The sequence below is a fragment of the Macaca thibetana genome, chromosome 7 (genome assembly GCF_024542745.1).
Source record: "Macaca thibetana thibetana isolate TM-01 chromosome 7, ASM2454274v1, whole genome shotgun sequence".
Lineage (NCBI taxonomy): Eukaryota > Metazoa > Chordata > Mammalia > Primates > Cercopithecidae > Macaca > Macaca thibetana.
Window position 1 is genome coordinate 97,440,382 of NC_065584.1, and position 16,909 is coordinate 97,457,290.

A 16,909-nucleotide genomic window follows, 5' to 3' on the forward strand; every position below is an offset into this window, starting at 1 on the left:
GGTTATGCCATTGCTGGGGGACTCTGGGAGAAAGTCCTTGGCCTTGATTCACACGGTACAAGAAGGTACTCTGACCCTCGGAGAACTGTGTAATGCCAGCTTTCATCCTCACTGCAGCTGCCTGGAACTAGATCGATGCTGGACCTTCAGTGGATCACAGAACCTTTCTGAGGTTGGGATAATAATGCAATACAATGAAACAATGTAGGTAACCTGCTCAGCCTCATGCCTAGCACAAAGAAGGTGCTCAGGAAAGGCCAGGCGCGGTAGCTCACGCCTGTAATCCCAGCACTTTGGGAGGCCAAAGCGGGCGGATCACGAGGTCAGGAGATCGAGACTATCATGGCTAACACGGTGAAACCCCGTCCCTACTAAAAATAACAAAAAAACTAGCTGGGCGTGGTGGCGGGCGCCTGTAGTCCCAGCTACTCAGGAGACTGAGGCAGGACAATGGCGTGAACCAGGGAGGCGGAGCTTGCAGTGAGCAGAGATTACGCCACTGCACTCCAGCCTGGGCGACAGAGCCAGACTCCGTCTCAAAAAATAATAATAATAAAATTAAATCGAAGATGCTCAGGAAAATAAAGATTCACTTAGTCAATCAGTGTGAGAAGCAGCAACCTGTTCCTCTCAGCACCAATGTCAAAAGGAAAAGACTCTCAGAGAAATTAATGCAGGAATGCAGGAATTAATTCATCGATCATGGAATCTGTGTGTGGGGAAGGTGAGTGGGGCAGAGAAGAGTAGAAAGAGGAGGAGGAAAAGAAGCAGAGGAAGGTAAGGGGAAGGAGAGGAGGGAGAAGAAAGAAGTTGAAAAACCGAGGAATCACAATACGCGGAACATTTCCGTAGCACCTCCCCCAGCGCCAGGTACTGCTCTAAATGCCTCGCGGATATTCCCTCATTTAATCATCACAGTAACTCCATCAGGCAGGAGGGACTCTACGTCCATTCCATGGGCTGATAAACTGAAATATAAGAGTACTTATATTATATATATCAGGTAACCTACCCGAGATGCACACAGAGCCAGAGCTTAAACCCCTTCTCATTATTTCCAGAGTCAGGCTCTTCGCTATTTCACCATCCTGCATCTCAGGAAAATGAAATATGAAGAAAATTGCCAATTCTTCCATTGCTCTACCAGAATATAACTGAGCCACTGACTGAGGCTCTCCTGTGCCCACTAGCTCACCGCTCTGACTGCATTTTATTGGAAATTTCAGCTAATTCCCACCACCTGCCACTAAACCGCTTCCCTGAGGGCAGAAATCCATCTCCCAGCTGTGAATCAGGAATTTGCCACAGGAAACCCCTGCCTGCCTCCTAACACCTGCCATTCATTAGACACTGAATCTGATAGGGCCGTCCTGGGACGTGAAGATCTTTAGATCGCCAGGGCCACGTTTCTGGGAGGCTGGTGTATTTGGAACCGCCCTGCCATTCTGGTGGAGCCCTCTGGGTCTGCAGCTGCTCTGGGGAGTCGCTGTTAGACACTGCACGCCTGCCCTGCACCCCGGATGCAGACTCCATAGTTCTTCAGGACAGCCCCAGTTCATGCAACTGACTTTTCGCAATCAAAGGCACTTGCCAAGTGTTCAAGGATTATTACAGCAATTTGTTACACTGGAAGACTTTTCATCTGGATACATTTGCAAGTCAAAGAAAATCGTTTCTTAGCCCACAGGTCTTAATCACTTTGTTAATCTTAAAGCAGCTGTGATCTTAAAATTCAGTGCTATCAGTAAAGACAATATATAGAGACAAAGACAGAGATAAAGACAGAAAGAGACTAATGTGGAAAACACATTTTAATTTTTTTAATTAAAATGTATTTTAGACCAGGTATGGTGGTTCATGCCTATAATCTCAGCATTTTGGGAGTCTGAGGGAGGGGGTATGGCTTGAGCCCAGGAGTTCAAGACCAGCCTGGGCAATGCATTTCTCCAGAGATCCATCTCTAGGGGGAAAAAAAATTAAAAATAAATAAAAATGTATTTGAAATAGAAAAAAAAAAGAGAGAAAATGTCCATAAGCAAATAGTGGAGGAAAAAAAATCACCCTATTCAGAAACAACTACCATTAGTGTTTTAATATATACCCTTTCAGATATTTTTCTCTGCACATATATTTATATAAAAGTGAGATTATAGCTGCCGCTTCTAATCTGCCTTTTCTCTTGCATATTATCATACCATTCTTCCAGCTTTCCATGCTTCTTGTCATTATTCTCACCGTATCTTATTGGAATTTTCTATCATGTTTTTTGACCCAAAAGTATTCTATAAAATGAACGTATCCTACATATTTTACCAATCCTCTATTCTTGAACATTAGATTGAGTCCAATTTTTTTCTCTTGTAAACAATTCTTTAATTATCTCAACATCTGAAACAAATGCCACTCATCTAAAAGACTGGAACTCAAAAAATACACTACCAGCAGCGGTCTGAAATCATAGGAAATCTACTCTTACCCTGAATTTCATTTTCTTTCTGGACTTTACATTTCTAAGTCCTTTTCTGTCACCAAACCATTTTACTCATCTGAGAACTCCCTCTCCTTACTCCTTCTCTCCGTTCCTGGCTACTTATTTACCAGTTTTTCTGAAACAGCTTCTTCTTTCCCTTTTATTAAGTCGACTCTGCTATATCCCTCCCCTTGCTTTTATCCACTCACCCTCCATGCTATTGACTCATGCCACCCTTTGAAGCCTACTGCACAAAAGACACACGCAAAGCCCTGTGGGGATCAAAGGGTGAAAACAGAACATCCTGAGTCCTAAAGGAATTCTGAATCTAATTGGAGATGCAAGGTATATATACACAGTGCTATGCTGGTAAACTGGCTCTCTGAGGGGGAAAAACCCTTGATGTATAGGTTTACAATTTCCATGCTATAAAATATTCCCACCATGGCCAACTACCAACATGATACTACTGAGCTGACAGCTGGGAAGAGATGAGATGCACACAAACCAGCTGTGTGCAGGACACAACTACATGTACATGAAAAGCTGTAATACATACATTTGTATATACACACACACATATACACAAATGCATATATGTATACATGTACATGCATATGTATTTTAGCTTTTCATGGACATACAATCATGTATATTCACACATATAAATAGACAAGACAACCAGAGCAGACATTTATAAGTAGGCAATCATGTTATCACCATTATCATCCCATCAGTAAAGTTTATTGAGAGCTTACAATGCATCCAGTGCTATGTTCAATGTTTTAAATGCATTGCTTTATAACTCTTCTATGAGAGGTGTTGTTATTACTACCAATTTTACAACTTCACCCATGCAAAGTTTGCAGTCTTGAAGAAGGAGTTAATTTGTCCTTGGTCATTCAATGTAGTAAATGGCGAAGCCAGGATTAAATCAAGGTCCATCTGATTCCAGAGCCCAGTCTCTAACGACTGCCCTCTCCTGCTGCTTCAGGCCAGGAAGCCAGGCCTCAGGGCTTCACACTGGGACCCCAAGGGGCAGACCAGCCATGAATCCAAAGAGGTGAACTGGTGGTCCTATCAAGCTGTGTGACCAAGGTTCTCAAATGCACTGTTCTCCAGTGCTTTGGACCCACTCTCCAAAGCACTGTGAAGGCTGATTCCTAACACCCAAAATTGCCCTTCAACTTACTATATAATTTTATCTTCATTTAGTTCCCTCCTTTTCTTACCAAAAGCCTCCCTGGGTCTTTTTGTTTTATTTTTAACTGTAACTTTTCTTGTGCTTACTTGTTTATAATTTGTCCCTGGGATTCTTTATTAAAATTTCTACCTCATTATTAATTTTCATTGATAATTCTTTGTTATGAAAACTGGGAGACAAAGAACTTGTAAAACAAGAAGGAATAAATAAATGTAAAGAAGGCAGGTGATGAAACTATAAACATCCTAGAAGATAATGTCGTAAAAACTCTTCTGGACATTGGCTTAGGCAAAGAATTCATGACTAAACCCCAAAAGTAAATGTGACAAAAACAAAAAAAGTAAATGGGAGCTAATTAAACTAAAAAGCTTCTGCACCGCAAAAGAAATAATCAGCAGAGTAAATAGACAACCCACAGAATGGGAGAAAACATCCGCAAACTATGCATCCGACAAAGGACTAGAAGTCAGAATCTAGAAGGAACTCAAACAAATCAGCAAGAAAAAAGCAAGTAATCCCATCAAAAAGTTGGCAAAGGACATGAATAGACATTCCTCAAAAGAAAATATACAAACAGCCAACAAACATGAAAAAATGCTCAACATCACTAATCATCAAGGCAATGCAAATTAAAACCACAATGAGATACCACCTTACTCCGGCAAGAATGGCCATAATTAAAAAGTCAAAAACAACAGACTGGATGTAGTGAAAAGGGGCCACCATTACACTGCTGGTGGGAATGTAAATTAGTGTAACCACTGTGGAAAACAGTATGGTGATTCCTTAAAGATCTAAAAGTAGATCTACCATTCGATCCACTACTGGGCAATGCCACTACTGGGCATCTACCCAAAGGAAAAGAAGTCATTATATGAAAAAGCACATGCACACACGTTTATAGCAGCACAATTCATGACTGCAAAGATACGGAACCAACCTAAGTGCCATCAACCAACAACTGGATACAGAAAATGTGGTATATATACACCATTAGATATTACTCAGCTATAAAAAGGAATGAAATGATGTCTTCTGCAGCAACTTGGATGGAGCTGGAGACCATTATTCTAAGTGAAATAACTCAGGAACGGAAAACCAAATATTGTATGTTCTCACTTATAAGCGGGAGCTAAGCTATGAGGACAAAAAGGCATAAGAAGAATACAATGGACTTTGGGAACTCAGAGGGAAGGGTGGAAGGGGGTGAGGGATAAAAGACTGCACATTGGGTACAGTGTATACTGCTCAGGTGACGGGTGCACTAAAAACTATTGAAATAAAAAGTAAAAAAAGTTTTCAAGTAGGTGAAAGGTCCAAAGGGTGGGCCAGATGGCACTGTGTCAGCAGGATAAGGTTGTCATCATTCAGAAGACACAAGTATATATACAGTAGGAGTGTTAGTGTAGGAATTTTGCAATAATTCTCCCATTCCTCGGCTCTGGAGATTCTGAATCTAGTTCTACAGCAGAAGGACTTCAGAAAATTGAACAGAATTCAGCAGAACCCCCTGATTAACGAATTGAAAAAATGAGACCAACGATGCCAGGTTAAACACACAAAGAATCTTCCTGCTGATGGAGAAGGCTGAAAAGAAGAGCAAAAATAATTTCCATTGAAGAAAAGAATGAGGAATTAATATTTCTCAAGCAGTAATCAGGTGGTGGGCAATTTATTTGGCATTTTATATACATTACCTCAAATAACTTACAGTAACCTTTCAAAGTAGGTCTTATTAACCTTGTCAATCACAGAAAACGATGAGACAAGTCTCAATCACTTTTGGAGATTTATTTGCCAAAGTTAAGGACGTGCCCAGGAGACAGGTCAATGCTTTTCTCTGAAGATGATTTTGAGGTCTCCAAATTTAAAGGGGAAAGGGCGGGATATTGAGAAGCACACAGTTTTCACTTAAACAAAAGGGGCAAAGAAAAAATATGGGGAATCTGCATTTTATATAATATAACACACACAAAATACACGTTTGTGTCTGGCAGGCTGGGGTAACTGCACCTGTAAAGATAAGCTATCAATTAACATTGCCATGGCGAGTTTGGGGTCCCAAAATTTAATTTCCTTTCACAATCTCCATGCTTTTTGGTGGGAACACAATGTCTACAAGGGTTTGGTAACTTGTTCAGCCCACACAGCTGACATGTGAAGAATCAGAAAGCAAACCCTTGACTCATGGTGCTCTAAGCCCATGTCTTTTCTACTGTAAAGACTGCCTCTTGGCCAGGCATGGTGGCTCATGACTATAATCCTAGCATTTTGGGAGGCCAAGGCAAGTGGATCACCTGAATCCAGGAGTTCAAGATCAGCCCAGGTAACAAACTGAGACCCTGGCTCTACAAAATTAATAAAAATTAGTCGGAGATAGTGGTGCCTGCCTGTAGTCCCAGCTCGGGAGGCTTAGGTGGGAAGATTGCTTGAGCTCAGAAGATCAAACCTGCAGTAAGCTGTGATTGTGCCATTGCACTCCAGCCTGGGCAACAGAGCAAGACCCTGTTTTAAAAAAAAAAGACTGCCTCCTATTGAGCTAGCACAGTTTCTCTACTGTGGTGTGACTGACATTTGGGATCAAGTGTTCTTTGCTGTGGGTATAAGGAGCAGGATCAGGTAGGGGTTAAGAGTACAGGCTCTGACCACCCTCTGCCCAGATTAGAATCTCCACCTTTCCACTCACTAGCTGTAAAACCTCGGGAGTTGTTCTTAGTCTCTTCTGCCTTAGTCTCCTCATCTGTACAATGGGAATAATCATAGTATCCACCTCATAAGCTACTGTGAGGATGAAACTGTTAATGACTGTATATTAAGCACACAGAACAGTACCCAGCCTGACCCAACGGCTCAGTCAGAGTTAGCTTTTTGTTATTGTTATCTTTGAGAAGGAGAGGCCCTTACAGGCTGTAGTATCTATTCTCTAACTTTCAGGAACCCCATACATGCCAAAGTTAATAGCTTACATGGTCGATTCATTTTTCCTTATATCTGGCCAAAATGACTGCTAAAAAAAATTCTTAGGTAACATGGAGATCCACTGAGCACTGGATCTGCTATAAACTTCCACTTCAGTGACTCTTAATTGGAGGTGATTCTCCCCCTGGACACATTTGACCATATTTAGAGACTTTTTTTTTTTTTTTTTTTTGGAGACGGAATCTCACTCTGTCACCAGGCTGAAGTGCAGTGGCGTGGTCTCAGCTCACTGCAACCTCCGCTTCCCAGGTTCAAGCGATTCTCCTGCCTCAGCCTCCCAAGTAGTTGGGACTACAAGCACGCCTCACCACATCCAGCTAATTTTTGTATTTTTAGAGATGGGGTTTCACCATGTTAGCCAGGATGGTCTCGATCTCTTGACCTTGTGATCTGCCCGCCTCGGCCTCCCAAAGTGCTTGGATTAAAGGCATGAGCCACCGCGCCCAGCCGAGAGATATTTTTTATTGTCACAGCTGGTAAGGCCAAGGCAGAAAGGGCCAAGGAAACTTCCCAAGGTATCACAGCTAGTGAGTGGTGGGGTTGGGATTCCAACCTGGGCAGAAGGCTGTCAGAGCCTATGCTTTTGACTCCTACACGATCCTGCCCCTTACACCCAAATACAGCCAATGAGGCTGCACAAAACAGACTTTTCGCCTGAAAACAATTGTCTTTTTCAATATTAACTCTGCACAGAGGGGCTCAAGATGTGTTTATTCTGACCCTCGCCCTCCCTCCAGCACACAGACCCAAAAGAAAACACCTGGTATGAATTCCGGTCCCTAAAGCTGTGGTTAGGAACATTTGCAAAGAAAACACCTGAGTGCTGTCTTTGACATTCCCCAAAGATTCTGATTCCCTAGCTCTAGGGAAGAGCACAGGAGTCTGCATTTTAAACAAGCTGCCCAGGTTCTAATGGTTCTGATTAAAGTAGCTCAAGGGCTATCCCTCAAGAAACTGGGCTCTGAAACCTTGGGCCTAGCTCAGCATAAAAGCCACTAGGATCCAGGTGAGATATTAAACAGGCTTGATTCCTATGCTAATTTCAGCAGGCAGTGGCTTTCCTGAGACAGATCAAGAGATCCACATGGATGAGTGTGACAGCTGACTGGTGCTGCCTGCCACAAGTGCGGGAATGGAGGTAAGGGTTCACTTGCTCTGTCTGCCGACCCTGATCAAGAGTCAATGTAAGCATCATAGCCATTCCGGACTGCAAGCTCTCAGCCTTCCACCAGCTCCTGGCAAGAGGCCTTACCATAGTAAGCTACACTCCTTTCTTTAGACACTGGCTATTATTAGTGCGCATAATGCAATTTTTGTTACAGTGGTTATTAAGATAAAAGCAGGATTAAAGCCTGTGTGTTATTGGTGGCAACCACCCCAGACCTGCTGTTAGGTTTTTCACAGCTCCTCTTGCGGCTCCCTCACTGTTGCCCACGGCAAACCTCACCTCACAGAACACAGGTTCAGCAATGCAGCACTGCAGCCTGGGGAGCATGGGCGGCCTGGACAGGCTTTCTGCTCCCCTTTCCCTCTCTACAGGAATGAGCCCAGCCAGAGGAGGTAGCCAGGAGGCAAAGTCCTCTGCACACTGAAGTAAGACAAATGCCACAGGAAACAGGAGCTGTGTCCTTTGTGTGCTGCTGCCTGCCCAGTACCCAGCACAGATGAAAGGCCCAATGCATGAAAAGCACTAATCAATAACTGTGGAATGAAGGAAGGAATTGGTAGTGGGCCAGTCAAGCAATAAGTAAAAGAGAGAGACAGAGAGAGAGAGAGAGAGAGAGAGAGAGAGAGAAAAGATTGCAACAAGCATGGCCCCTGACCCTCATAGAAAATGACTGATGAGGCCAGTCATGCTGGCTCACACCTGTAATCCCAGCAGTTTGGGAAGCTGAGGCAGGTAGATTACTTGAAGTCAGGAGTTCAAGACCAGCCTGGCCAATATGGTGAAACCCTGTGTCTACTAAAAATACAAAATTAGGTGGCGTGGTGGCACACACCTGCAATCCCAGTTACTTGGGAGTCTGAGGCAGGAGAATCACTTGAATCTGGGAGGTGGAGGTTGCAGTGAGCCAAAATTGTGCCACTGCACTCCAGCCTGGGCAACAGAGCAAGACTCCGTCTCAAAAAAAAATGACTGATGGATCTGATGGATCCCAAATGAGGGCTTTCACCTGCAACACAGGATCTATGGAGACGCTGAAGATCTGCCCCCATATAACTGTGCCAACTGAGGGACCTGGACTGAATCTTTCACTGCTTTCTTAAGATCTTACAGTTTTTATGGGTGACTCTGGCACAAGGGAAATGGATCAGATAGGAGTATTGAAAACTGGTTTGGGGAGAAGTTCCTCTCAGATGACAAAAAAAAAAAATATAGCAACAACACTACCCTTCTGATGTCACACAATAACTGAACGCATCCTTTCTCTCCACTCTCTGGGGCAGGAATGTGAAGTCTGCCCTTCCTAGGACAGTGGGATCCTCACTGTCCACTCCCCTATCTTCTCTCTTTTCCCATGCTACTTCATTCCCCATCCCCAGATCTCATCATCCTTTAATAATGACAATGGTAGAAATTATGCTGAAATTCACCAATGCATCCTCTGGAGCCAGGTACCGTATGCAGTAGTTTATATGAATCCTCTCATTTTGTCCTCCTGACAGCTTTGAGAGCCGAACTGTTGTCATCCCCATTTTATAGATTAGAAAACCAAAGTTGAGTCTGTCTCCTCCACGAAGCCTTTCCTGATGGCCCCAGCAGACACCTTTGCTCCCTTCTCTCACTTTCTGCCCGTGTCTGACGCCCAACACAGCCACAGTGTCAGGCACTGATCTGCCATTCTAAACAACAGAAATGTATTTTTTTTATAATTTTGACAGCTAGGAGTCCAAGAACAAGGTGTCGGCAGGGTTGGTTTCTCTGAGGCCAAGCTCCTTGGCTTGTGGATGGCTGTCTTCTCCCTGTGTCCTCAGGTGGTCTCCCCTCTGTGTGTATCCACATCCTAATCTTTTCTTCCCTTTTGTTTTGTTTTTTTTTTTGAGATGGAGTTTTGCTCTTGTCGCCCAGGCTGGAGTGCAATGGTATCTCAGCTCACTGCAACCTCCGCCTCCTGGGTTCAAGCAATTCTCCTGCCTCAGCCTCCCATGTAGCCGGGACTGCAGGTGCCGGACACCACACACGGCTAGTTTTGTATTTTTAGTAGAGACAGGGTTTCACCATGTTGGTCAGGCTGGTCTTGAACTCCCGACCTTAGGTGATCCGCCCGCCTCAGCCTCCCAAAGTGCTGGGATTATAGGCGTGAGCCACGGCGCCCGGTTTGTTTTTTGTTTTTTGTTTTTTTTGTATTTTTAGTAGAGATGGGGTTTCCCCACGTTGGTCAGATTGGTCTCGAACTCCTGACCTCAGGCGATCCACCTGTCTCAGCCTCCCAAAGTGCTGGGATTATAGGCGTGAGCCACCACGCCAGGCCATCTCCTTTTCTTATAAGGACACCTGGCCCATCCTAAGGGCCCCAGTCTGGCTTAACTGACTCCTTGAAGACCTTATCTTCAAATACAGTCACATTCTGAGGGACCAGGGGTGAGGACTGCATGTTATTTTACAGAGACAGTTCACGTGACACCTGAATCATGGTTTGCAGCCCCCAGGAAAGAATGACACTTGTCACCCCCTCTGCCCATAAAGCAAGCCTGGAAGGTGAGGATAGCAGGCATTGTTATTTTTCTCTTCCCCACGGTTGCCCACACTTCCTGATGCCTGGAGGTGGCCCATCTCAGGTTACGGCTTTGCCTGGGGAGCTGGTGCAACCAGGGCTGCAGCCCAGGCCTCAGATTCCACATTCTCTCCTCTTTTCAAGGCACAGCAAGAGAATGGAGTGACCAGTGGCTTTGCTCGATGTGACAAGTTAATAAAGTGTCCTCCTCTCTGGGCTGTAGCGCCAGTGTCTCCACAGTGAGAATCCGGCAGGGTCTCTCCTGGCAGCCTCCACAGGCTCTGTGTTGTCTTGGAACGCAGCGCAGGTCTTCTCCATTTCCACACCTGTACGTTGCAGGTCACACCTGAGGAGAGGGTGACCTGAGGGCTGAGTGAGCTGACACGGTGAAGAGCCGCCAGCACCTGCCCCACTGGGGGCTCCCTATTCTGTTCCATATGCACCCAGAACTCCCCTTGAACACAGCAGTCTCCCCCTGCCTGGGGGACAGTGAGCCAGGGCCAACACTGTGCAAGAAGCCGTGGGAAGCCACCTCCACCCCCCAACAAGCAGCTCAGAACATCAGCAAGTCAAGAGCGTGGTTTTTAACTACAACAGGCAGAGAGGAAAGAGATGGTGAGTGTAAGGCTCTCACTCCCAGGCATTTACCAGGACCCTGTGGTGAATCTCTTCCTTAGTTCCCTCCTGGCCAAGATGTTCTTCCCTGACTCTGATGCAGGTCACTGATGTCCCTAACCTCAAGGCCTTGTGATGGGCCCAGTGGGAGGTCGGAGCCAGGCACTATGATTGGGGGACTGAGTGGCTTGGAAAGATGTGCCCTTCTTTTCCTTTCAGCTTAGAAGCAGCAGCCCCAGCTCTCAGCAGCAGGCTCCCTGCAAGCTGCTGCATACACGGCAAACCTCCTCTCTACGCCAGACCCAGTGTGGTTCCCCCAGCAAATCAGGCCTGGCTGCCTCCGTGTCCACGCCCTAACCTGCGGCTGAGGCCCATTTCTGTCTCTGGTGGTGACCCTACCTCCCAGGACGCTCCCATGTAGCTGTCGATTGTTCTCCTTCCCTTCCTCTCATCCTTTCTCCCTCTTCCCTGTCTGTGAATGGCATTTCTGGAGTGTGAGAGAGGCCCGGGACCGCAGGTATGTTTCCTGTCTACCCGTTCTAATCAAAGGCAGATGCCTGTGGTGCGCCTGGCCTCGCAGAAGAGGAGAACCCATCCTCGGAGAGCGGCCAGAGGAGAACTGTGTGCTGCTTCACGGCTGCGTGCTTCGGGTAAGGGCTCCCTTTATGCTTTTTACTATTTTAACTTCAGAGAGGCTACCCATCCTGTCTGGGGGCTCCTGCCCTGCCTAGGACAGTAAGGTGGTGTAGAATCGTCATGCAGCTGTGAGCCTAGATAATCCTGAGTTCAAATCCCGTGCCATCATTTCTTAGCTTCCCCTACCTTTCGTCCTATGGGAAAAGGGGACACTAGATGAGGGAGGAACAGTACAGCCACTGGCCCTGGCTTGCTGTTGGAGGGATGAGGCAGCAGACTCAAAGGTCTGGCATCTGACGGACACTTCATAGTGCCAGCCACCTTCCCGCCCCACTCGACAGTGCCTGAACCTGCAGGCGAGGTTGTAACCATGAGGAAAGATTGGGGACCCGGTCACTCGTGCTCACGGACAACCTGCCACTCCCAAGCCAAAGGGTGACGCAGGGGAGATGCCCAGGAAAGGAAGCGAAACCTGGCGTTGTTCCACCAACCTCTTAGGCCCTGAATTTCTGTTTCTTAACAAAGTCACGTTGTTACATTTTGTGTTGAAACATAAGATCTAGGCTAACTTCCTTCTTGGGTCTTGGGACACTTTCTTGCTGTTACATGATCAAGGTGGGGGCTGCATAACTATTCCCCACTGCACATACTCCCTCCCTTCCCCCCCAACTGCCTCCTTCCCCAACGCCCCCCACCCAGTGCAATCTACTAACTGTCTCTCCCACAATGTTTCCCTGACCGGCTCCTGCTGGCACAAAGGGTCCCACCTTTGAAGACCTTTGGGTTTAAATCCCAGCTCAGTTCCTAACCAGCTGTGTGACATAGGGAAGTTGCTTAACCTCTCTGAGCCTCAGGATCGCCATCTGTAAAACAGAAGGGCGGATGGCAACATCTTCTTCTCAGGACCCATGGAAAATTAAAAGAGTGCCACTTCCAAAGATGTTTGTGCAGGGTGGAAACTCAGCAGAGGGTCGTGTCCATTTCACGCCCTTCTAAGGGCTGCAGCCTAAATGTGGTCTCCAGCCATGGGAGAGGATAACAGCTGCCCTTCTGTGGCAGGCCCGGGAGTAAAACTCCCAAACCATCCCCAGTCAGCAGAGGCTGCCCAGCCCAGCCCCTCCAGCAGGGTGGCTCCGTAGACTGCAGGGCATCAGGGCCCAGAGGCTGTTTCTGTCCACCCATGCTGCACCAAGCTGGCTCTGGGAGGGGCTGGGGAAGGCAGCCAGGGGAGGAGGCAGGAGACTGGGAAAGATGCTACAGACACAAGCTTGATTTTTCATTAAATCCTCTAAATATTGTGAAAGGAAAATAAATCTTGGAACCCCAAAATCACTAAGCCAAAGGATAAAGTAAAGCTGGGAACTGCTTAGGGCAAACCTGCCTCTCATTCTATTGCTAATAATAAAAGATAGCTACTAAGATTCAAAAACCACCAACCTCTCTCACAAGAAATTTCCTTCTGGACAAATGACAAACAGAACGCAAAGTCATCCCTCTGCTCGCTGAGATAAATGCATATCTGATTGCCTCCTTTGGAAAGGCTCATCAGAAACTCAAAAGAGTTTCACCAGGTGCGGTGGCTCAAGCCTGTAATCCCAGCACTTTGGGAGGCCAAGGTGGGCAGATCACGAGGTCAGGAGATCAAGACCATCCTGGCTAACCCGGTGAAACCCCGTCTCTACTAAAAAATACAAAAAATTAGCTGGGCGTGGTGGTGGGCGCCTGTAGTCCCAGCTACTCAGGAGGCTGAGGCAGAAGAATGGCGTGAACCCGGGAGGTGGAGCTTGCAGTGAGCCAAGATCGCGCCACTGCACTTCAGCCTGGGCGACAGAGCGAGACTCCATCTCAAAAAAAAAAAAAGAATGCAACCATTTGTCTCTTACCTACCTATGGCCTGGAAGCCCCTCCCTGCTTAGAGTTGTCCCGCCCTTCTGGACAGAACCGACGTACATCTTACACATATTAATTGATGTCTCATGTCTCCCTGAAATGTATATAATATGGTCTGGTTGTGTCCCCACCCAAATCTCATCTTGAATTGTAGCGCCCATAGTTCTCAAGTGTTGTGGGAGGGACCCAGTGGGAGATGATTGAATCATGGCGGCGGTTTCCCCATACTGTTCTCGTGGTAGTGAGTAAGTCTCACAAGATCTGATGGTTTTAGAAGGGGTTTCCCCTTTCGCTTGGCTCTCATTTCTCTCTTTGCCTGACACCATGTATGACATGCCTTTTGCCTTCCGCCGTGATTGAGGCCTCCCCAGCCATGTGGAACTGTGTGAGTCCATTAAACTTCTTTTTCTTGATAAATTGCCCAGACTCGGGTATGTCTCTATCAGCTGCGTGAAAACGGTCTAATACATGAATAAAACCAAGCTGTGCCCTGATCACCATGGCCACATGTCATCAGGACCTCCTGAGGTTGTGTTATGGGCATGCGTCCTTAATGTTGGCAAAACAAACTTACTGAATTGACTGAGATCTGTCTCAGATATTTTGGGTTCACAATGTCAAAGGTGATTCTTTATGGAAAATGTAGGTTAGCATTATGGAAAATCTAGAAAACATATACAAAGTCAAACATATTTTGAAAGGCTTATGATCAACCCCACACTGTGAATAATGGAGTCTTTTTCTCCATCCTCTACCTCTGACTTTGGCTCACTGGTTGATGATATCTTATTGTACACCCTGCTTTGCATCCTGACTTTGAGCCTACCATTATACAGTCATAAACCCAAGGAAATGGTCTATTTCCCAGTTTTATTGATAAAGGTATTCAGGCTCTAAATAAGTTGGCCAAGGTCATAGAGGTCAAGGTCATATGGAAGAGCCACTTGTATCCTTTCCACTGGCTGCTGATGGTGACCTCCACTTCTGAGAAATAACCACAAATAATAACGAAAGAACTATTAACCCTTGGCCTTCAAACAGCACTTTATTCTCTAAGAAGTCCTTTTATGACTGTTATTTCTTCCTGTCCTCCAAACCCCCCTGCAAGACAGACAGGAAGGCTACCAGCATTTTCAATTTGTAAATGAGGATCCAAGAAGTGAATGACTTGGCCATAGTCACGGAGGTGGAGGCAGAATAAAAGACGGTGGCTATGCCCTTCACACGCGCCACCACCTTCTCAGATGGCGCTGGGCTACCCCCTAGGGCTTAGGCAGAGTGAAGAAGAAGAGATGAAGGTTAAGATGAGGCAAACAGGAGGTGAGAGAGAAGTTCTGTCAAGAAATTCAGAGGAGGGCTGCAGAAAACTCATCTTTGCCTGCAGTGCCTACTCCAGCCAGATATCAACACAGTGGGCTCCACACCAATGTTCTGATAGATTCTGAGCTACAAGCTTCCAGAATATTAGCAGCCGAGCTCCTCCGCCTCGGGCCAAATATGCCACCAAAAGGCCGTTTCCCAGGTGATTTATCGTAGGTTAGAACCCTAATCAAGCTGAATTCAAGTTAACCGCTGGTGATTTTAGCACAGTGCTCTGAGCTTCCATTTAAATGCAAGGGGAATTGACTTTTGGAGTAACAGCTTCAGGGGAGGCTTTCTTCCCACGCCTAGATGGAGCAGAAGCTCACACTGTGCACCCAGCAATGAACGGGGACCCTTTTGGAGGCACCTGACTCAGGCTTCTGGATTCTGTCAGGAGGCAGATGTGCCATTTCCAAGAGGCCAGGCATTAGAAAGTGCTCAGCATGGTTCTTGCAGGGCAAAGGCAGCCCCCTGCTCAACTCACTCATACCTGAGGAGACGTAAAGCAAAGGCCACGGAAGGCCCGAGGTACCCCGGCACCCCTAGACCCCAAAATACAAAGAGCCAACAGCACCATCAGGCACACACACTCTCTCTCCGCCCCTTGGCCTCCCTGTCTCTTCCGCTCTGTATCTCTATCTCTCTTTGTGTCTCTACCTATTTCTCTCTGTCTATCTCTTGGTCTCTGTCGGTGTCTGTCTCTGTGTATTTCTCTCTGTATCTGTCTCTATCTCTATGTGTCTGTGTCTCTATTTCTCTCTCTCTCTCTGCATCTCCATCTCTATCTCTTCCCATCTCTCTCTCTCTATCTCTACCTCTCCCTCTGTCTCTCTAACTTTCTCTCTGTCTCTATCTCCTCCCGAGGGGGAGGAGCTCAGCTGCTAATATTCTGGAAACGTGTAGCTCAGAATCTATCAGAATGTTGGTGGGGAGCCCTCCGTGTTGATGTCCAGCTGGAGTAGCCATTGCAGGCGAAGATGAGTTTTCTGCAGCCCTCTCTCTGTCTCTGTTTCTGTTTCTCTCTGTCTATCTCTTTCTCTGTCTCTTTCTATCTCTGTCTCCATCTCTCGTATCCCTCTGTGCCTTTCTGTCTCTGTCTCTATCTCTATCTCTTTGTCTCTGTCTCTATTTGTGTGTCTCTGTCTCTGTCCCTCTCTGTCCCTGTCTCTCTCTGTCTGTCTCTCAGGTTCTGTCACTGTCTCTCATATGCTCAGGGGTATTTATGCTATGTGGGCATTTGCAAGGAGCTTTTGAGTCTGAATTATCATCTGGGATTTCGATCAGGCTCCATCTGCTTCCAGAACTGTGTGCAAACAGTAACATCCAAAGCTCAGAAAAGGGAGGACATGAAACATTTTTATTTGTTCTGACCAGAAAAGCCATATGATCTAGAATGTGTGAAAGAAAGTCAGAAAAAATAAGGGAAAACAGATTGTCAGTGCTGGTCATAGCCCACAAGAGTCTCTCAGACCCAAACAATGTGGCCCAGGCATATATAAAACAAGCCCACAACATATGCCTGTGGCCAACAACACAGCCTTCTGATCCACTCCTCCTTGTCTACTGGAAGAGCAAACAAACCTGGTTGAAATCCTGGCTCTGCAGCTTTCTACTGTGTCATCTTGAGCAAATTCTTAACTTTTCTGAGCCTCAGTTTCCTCCACTGTAAAATAGGACTAGTAATTTCTACTACGTAGGAGTATCATGAATATTAAACCCTTTAAAAGCCTCTAGCATGGTGTCTACCATGTCACAAGAGTCCAGTAAATGGTAATGGTGGTGATGACCGTTGTGGTGGTGGTGATGGTGGCAAAGATGATGGCATTGAAGGTGGTAATGAGAGTGAAGGTTGTAATGGTGGCAGTGGTGGTGGTAGAGGGATGTGGTGACGGGAACTGTGGAAGAGGAGATTAAGATGGCGCTGGTGGAGGTGGTAGTTGCAGTAGCAGCATCAGCATTTTAGGAAGACCAGGCATATCAGTGACAAACTGCTCCTGCTTTTCAGATGCATTTCTCCCTAAAAGACTTTCGGAATCA

General features: G+C 46.3%; 1 pseudogene; it reads right to left on the minus strand.

Annotated features, from left to right (window-relative positions):
* The window catches only part of LOC126959230 (putative uncharacterized protein UNQ9370/PRO34162), a 39,237-nt pseudogene that overhangs the window by 15,980 nt on the left and 6,348 nt on the right, over positions 1 to 16,909 (minus strand).